The 7,488-nt window shown below is 30.2% G+C and overlaps 1 long non-coding RNA gene across 1 annotated transcript; it reads right to left on the bottom strand.

The window, feature by feature from the left end:
- Positions 1-566: 566 nt before the first annotated feature.
- On the bottom strand, positions 567-6,410 carry LOC129987795 (uncharacterized). The gene is made up of 3 exons (XR_008785593.1): positions 6,290-6,410; positions 3,055-3,212; positions 567-814 (listed from the first exon to the last, which is right to left on the bottom strand). It is a non-coding gene; the product is annotated as an uncharacterized LOC129987795 (long non-coding RNA).
- Positions 6,411-7,488: the final 1,078 nt, after the last annotated feature.

The raw sequence follows: 7,488 nt of genomic DNA, 5'->3' as shown, positions 1-7,488 counted from the left end.
GAAATTTCTTGCCCTTATGGTCGATGGTTATTTTCAATACATTTTATTCCCCAAATCAAAATGGAAAAATTGAATAGGCGTCATTCTTTCCGCTTTCTATTCTTTTTATTAACAGTCCTTTATGATGAGATATGATCACATTCCTGGAAAAGTTTGGATTGACATCACTTCAGATATCCTTCAACTATAAAATAAATATGTATTTATTGTGAATATTAATAGAAAAAAATTAAAAAGGTAATCGCACAACTTGGGAGGGAAAGGGTAATGCGAAATCTTAACAGGAAGGAAGGTCAATGTAGGACAGTTTATAACCCGGGGGGGGCAACGTCAAAGATTAGCAGGAAATCTATTATTAAATCTACTATTAAAACATAAAAGCATTTTGAATTTTCCTCCACCTTTAAAGAAATTATTTCCAACGAAGAAAATCCTTTAGTTAATAATTTGGCAATTATTCAATTTTGAAAAATACATTACACTCTCATCTTGATTTAATCTAATTATTTGTTATTAATCTTAAAACTAGACAAGTCCTTAATGTTACAAAATCATGCGATCTTACTTATCGTGCGATGCGATTCCGACTGTGAATTTCGATGCCGTTGGTAAATGGAAGCATCATTGCACCATACATCGTTTTTTTTAATGGCCAGCTACATCCACCACTGAAATTTGAGGCACCCACTTGAAAGTTCCTCTACCTTGTTAAACAAATTAGATTGGGTTGAAATAGAAGTGTCGACATGAATCCTGAACAGATATAGACATATCTTGAACATATTTTGAAACTATTCTCTGGAAAACGCTGGATCTGAAAAGAAAAAATTGCGTTAATCATTGCAAAAGGAAGACTAGTACAGAAGACTTGCAGTAACTTATATGTTCAACCACTGCATTAAGTAACAATTTTAAATTCAACAAATGTCACAGCATATCGAAGTATAAACATTAAATATGTGGCTGCTAATACCAAAGTTTTTTCCTTATAAAGTATCAATACAATAATCGATAGGTTGGTATACTATCTGTAAACTATGACATTAGGTAATAAAAGAATCGTTTGAAACGATTTATAGAGTAGATCGTTGGACTTACAACCGACACATTTGATAAGGAAATTTTGGATAGGCTCATTAAAAAGGGAATTTTCAAAATTATTTTCAGAATTTAGATTTTTTGAATAACTGATGTATTTTATTACACAAAAGTATTCTTTACGTCACTTTGAATTTTGAAAAATAACAATTATACGTATTTCCTTCCAAAAATTTTTCTAATTTTAAATGCTTACATGTTTTTTACCAAAATTCTTTTTATTGCCTTAGTTATTGGTTTTATACTCATGTGCTTTTTACGGCATGAAAAATTAGATGTAGATTTTAAAAATAGACAAGTCAACATTCTCATTCTACGAAGTTTCGGATTAAGGTGCGATTTTTTGGAAGGGGGATGGGGTGAATGTTCAGTTTGCCCAATAGCAGATTACCAGGTGAGAGAATTTCGTGAGTAAGTTTAATTTAGGTACTGGTTCTCATTTCAAAGATAACAGACTTTTTATGGTCGAATCTTATAATAATAATAATAATAATAATAATAATAATAATAATAATAATAATAATAATAATAATAATAATAATAATAATAATAATAATAATAATAATAATAATAATAATAATAATAATAATAATAATAATAATAATAATAATAATAATAATAATAATAATAATAATAATAATAATAATAATAATAATAATAATAATAATAATAATAATAATAATAATAATAATAATAATAATAATAATAATAATAATAATAATAATAATAATAATAATAATAATAATAATAATAATAATAATAATAATAATAATAATAATAATAATAATAATAATAATAATAATAATAATAATAATAATAATAATAATAATAATAATAATAATAATAATAATAATAATAATAATAATAATAATAATAATAATAATAATAATAATAATAATAATAATAATAATAATAATAATAATAATAATAATAATAATAATAATAAAGGCATTGCAGTCGATCTCGGGGTTTTATCAAATCTCCAAATTTTAGACGATTCCGTGATGAAAAACAGTTGAAATTATGGTTGATTTGGATACAAAAAAAAATACCGCTTTGAATGAGAGTGAGGAAATTTGATATGTCCAGTGAACTAAATTAGCAAATTTATCAAATTTTGCAAAAAAAAAAAAAAAAAAAACTTCTTTCTCAATAATTCTGTCCTGCTACCAGATTACAAGCTAACGCGATGACAACAAAATAGAAAGGACTAGATAAATAAGGTTTAATACAAAGATTTAGCATCTTAATTCTAGGTCAAATTTGTAACTAATGTCGTTCAGGTATTGGCCATCTGTCGGCCTGCATTTCTGCATGCATATAAAAGAATTCAAAATTGTAACAGCCTAAAATAGAATTTGATTCCACATTTTACCATCTAAAATGTAGATCCATATCCAATCCTGAAATGCATTTGATAAAGAGTTGACCATCTATTGATCCCTACTTTTACAAGCATAAAAACGTGTTCATTTGAAAGCATAACTTAAATATGGTATAAGATCTTTTGAATACAGTTTGCTTCTGCGTCTGTTTTTGGTCTCAATCAGTCGGAATCGGTCAGTAGCCTAAATATATGAGGCGGGTCTCAAAATGGACCAATCACTTTTTTGAAGATAGAAAAATGTAATGGAAATTGACCATTTAAGTTTAATATTTACGGAAATGTTAAAGTATACATTAATATATTGGATTGAAAAACAAACATGAAATCTTCAAAATATTTTAATGACATAATTTTCGTGTAGTGAACACAATATTTGAAGCCATACAATTAAGTATACATCTAAGGAATTTGTCAGTTAATCGCCCCTTTTTTTTTTGGTTGAAAAATTTCTTTAAAGTATTCTACAATTGTACTCGAAGCGTATAAATTTAATTTTTTACAAATGCAATTATTTTTTCACCATAAAAAATGAATCTAGGGAATAAATTCTGAAAATGTATATTGCTTACTCAACAAGTAGTCGGAAGGTGCCAAATCTCTTCGAAAAAATCTTTTCTTGCGAAAAATCCTAGTTCTGCCCAAAAGCAATTCATTCTACAGAAATATTGTACACTTGGATGCGTGGTGAATATTCCAGGAAGACAGCGTAAAGAAATTTTGACCATTACTGCAAAGAGAAAGATTGTATGCTCAGTAAAGAAAACTCCAAAATTGAGTACTCCAAAACGTCCATCATAGATTGTCCTCATAAAGAGAAAAAAGCTTTCAGTAGAATTTCTATATTTGTTATTCATAATACAGGATTTTATGTTCATATTTCAGTACAGGAGCATTGCATCCCAGAAAAAGTTTCTTTCATAAGAGATTATATTTCAAACCCGGAATCATTCTGGGAGGCGTTACTATATAAAAGCAAATTGGATCTATCTATTGGGCTACATAAGCCATCCGAATCTCCAGACTTAAGTGCTATAGAAAATTTATGGTCTCAGTGGGAGAAATCTGTCCATGGACATGACATAAGTGAAGAGGATTGCTTGAAAGTATTAACGGTTCTGTGGGTCAAACTTTCGGTTGAAAACCAGAAAACTGGTGAAAATCATGTCTAAGCGATTACAAGTTGTGGTCCAGGCAAAATAAAAATTAACAAAATTGTATTTTTGAAATTTTGGATATTTTGGAAATAACGATTCAATATAAGATTTGCTTTGATATTTGATGTTTTTGATATTTACTTTCCAGTTAGATATTCTTTTAATAGAAAAAAGAGCACTATGAAGATCCATAAAATGCGTCATCTAAATAGAGATTTCAGTTCATTTATAAAAGTCGGATTTAATTTAACCGAAATGCTTGGTGTTTATTTAAAAAGAGAAAATCGTTCTCTTAATGATAAAGTTTCCGTAATCATTATTGCTAATTTCCAATAAAGGTTTTGTTGATTGTATGATATTAGTTTAACACTTTATTTGCAAATCTTTACATTTTCTTGGAGGTATTGAAACTTTAATAAAGAAAACAAAAATTACATTCCAAACTACTTTTTCCAACCTAAATAAATAAAAACATTCTTTGTAAAACTGCGATTCAATTTGCTATAAACAGAATGAAGTAATAGTTTTCTAACCGCGTAATTTCAGGATAAGGGAAAGCGATTCTAACCGCGCAAATGGCGTTATTTGAATTTTAATGTCATGGCTTGTTTGATCATATTAAAATCCCGTTTTAAATTAATGATTGGAATATTTAAGTGTGGTTCTTCTAATTGTGAACCAAAGTCAGATGAGGACGTCTGCAATTGAGTCCTTTCTCCAAACTTTCGCACCTCATGGCGAGAGTACGGTACGATCAACCTTGGCGTATTTAATAAGCATCTGATTTACTTAGACACGGTTTTTTGAATCGGGTCTCGCACCTGGAACTCTCTAGTCCCAAAATTCAGATTTTAACCATCAGGCCACACCGTCCTCAGAGCGCTGACTGTCGCTAACACCATTTCACATACATCCGTGATGCGCAATTAATTAAATGACCCATTACTACATTTAATACAAGGATGTTGTATTATATAAAATGCTTAAATCGCAAAGAAATATACTAATAAGAGCCAAGGAAAATTAAAAGATACGAAATAAGGTAGACAGTATTCCTACTTATCGATGTAAAACGGAATTCCAAAGTTTCAATAGAACTTGCTTGCCGATTCAAAGATTTTTACACACACACACACACACACACACACACACACACACACACACACACACACACACACACACACACACACACACACACACACACACACACACACACACACACACACACACACACACACACACACACACACACACACACACACACACACACACACACACACACACACACACACACACACACACACACACACACACACACACACACACACACACACACACACACACACACACACACACACACACACACACACACACACACACACACACACACACACACACACACACACACACACACACACACACACACACACACACACACACACACACACACACACACACACACACACACACACACACACACACACACACACACACACACACACACACACACACACACACACACACACACACACACACACACACACACACACACACACACACACACACACACACACACACATCACTTTCTTGCTAAAAGGTTCTAGAATATGTTGTTCTTTAGAACCTCCAAAATTTTGATATTTTTTCAATTAACCAAAGAATCATCAAGTTTAGCAACATCTTTTGCTTACTTGGCGAATCTTGGTCTGAATGGTGGATTCTACCGTATTGCATTTGCTTGTGCATACCTATAATTTCATATCAGTTCTAAGCTCAATGCTGCAGGGGAGGATTAAAGAGCAGAGATTCTTTTAGATAATGCGTATTTCGGAGTATTTCTTTTTTTCTGCTCAAATACCAAACATTTTTTACTCATTTTATTATATTTTAATATACGGAGTTTATAAGCAAGAAATACCACAGTTGCGAAACATTTAACTGCAGGTTTCCTCCAAAAGAGTTCATTCCAATATTCTGTTGATATTAAAAATATTAAAAATAAAAAATAGACTACAATATGCTTAATACCTTTTAAATACTAAACTAAATGGATTAAATTGATTTCAGAAGCAACAGCAAGCACACAAAAAAATAGCTGAAAGCATAAAAATTCTGGAAGAATTACGCTGAAATTTTAACAAGATTCGATTTTAATTTGAGTGGTTTTGTGAATCAGACGGAAACAAAGTTAGATTACTTTGAAAAACAGAAGAAGAAATGGGAAAACTCGTAATTCTTTGAGTCCCAAAGAAAATGTCTGTTTTGCCTATCGAATTATCCATCCCTACGACCTTACAATCAACTTCGAAACCTAACTCATCAATATAACTTCATCCATTACCCGAGTGAAATCTTACGCGTTTTAAGATTTGCTGCTGCTACTACTACTGAATTTTGTAAAACTGAGCTAAGTGAAACATTAGAATGTGAAGGGAAAATAAAAATTATATATAACTAACTATAAGTGCTTGAAAGTAAAACTATTTACTAATTAATTTTCATAAAAATTCTTTTCTAACTTTAATTAATAGCAACAAAATTTTTGTTAACAGTAAAGCTGTTGCTTACCACCTTATAATAAATTAATTAAAATTAATTCGCAAATAAAAAAAATTACAACTCAATTTACGAAATTAAATAAACATCTTACCACGTTATTATTTAGTATTATGTGAAAACTAAATCTCAGTTTCCACATTCTAAAATAAATGATGAAGCTAATACACGGCATCTAAAGGGAAATACAATAAAGTCTCCACACAATATCTAGCGTAACAAAAGACCAATTTAATCAGACGACAGAAGAAGCTCTCATTTCGGAAATCTAACCTCCATTCACGCCAAGAGATTTACTTATGCCATTCACAATTCTCTTCTTCCAAAAATTTGTACTAGAAAATTGCCCAGGAGGCACCGGAATTAAAAAAGAAACTAAAGGTTTGGTATTCCAATTCAAACTTAGAAGATTCAGATACTAACATATTAAAAGATCAGCGACGATTTCAGAAGGCGTGGAAAACAATATAAAAGAAATTATTTAAAATTTTAAGCAATAAATATAAACATAAATATACCAAATCGGGAAGAAATATTGGAAAAGGAAGGAACTTATCATCTTAGTTCAAAAGTTATTGTAGCATGGTGATCATCGGTTTCTGTACCGGAAGATTCGAGGTTCAAACTGATTTCTTCGACAATAAAGTTTCGTATTTATATCTTATTTAGCGTCGTATTTAACCTTATAAACACTAAATATGACGTTCAGAATCAGACATCTTTCAGCTGGTGTGAAACGGAAGTTTGGAAAGGATGCAAGTATTGCCCTTGTCGTCTGACAACTGAGTGAAATGAAAATGCCAATTTTATTTCACCTGCTGAAAGGACGTTCAGTACTCTCTTTAGTAACTGGCAACATGAAGAAAAGTTTTAACACAGTTGATACATTTAAAAATAATTCAATATAATTATTATTCAGTATGCAGTATGTATTGCAGTATTATGTGCGTTATTTACATTTAGATCCCTTTCATTTGAAATCCAACCCCATAACAAACCAATTTTCTGGATTAGATTTTCATATGCATCTTTGTTATAAAACTTTACAAAGAGTTATTGGAACATTTTTCTATTTCATGTTTTCCTAAATTAATGATTGATATAATTAATTTAGGAAAGCATAAATTAATTTGAAATACTTTTAAATCTATGTTCTATTCGTGCAATAACAATATCAATTACGGTTCTGAAAAATAACACCTAAGTTCTTCTACCAGATTTTCTGTAACTTCATCTTCTGCTTGCTATTTTGAGATATAATCTTTATCTTTTTCGAATTCTTTTCCAGAAAAA

The sequence above is a fragment of the Argiope bruennichi genome, chromosome 10, assembly GCF_947563725.1.
Source record: "Argiope bruennichi chromosome 10, qqArgBrue1.1, whole genome shotgun sequence".
Taxonomy (NCBI): Eukaryota; Metazoa; Arthropoda; class Arachnida; order Araneae; family Araneidae; genus Argiope; species Argiope bruennichi.
Note: the sequence above shows the minus strand (reverse complement) of the source record. Positions and strands in the feature narration are given on the sequence as shown.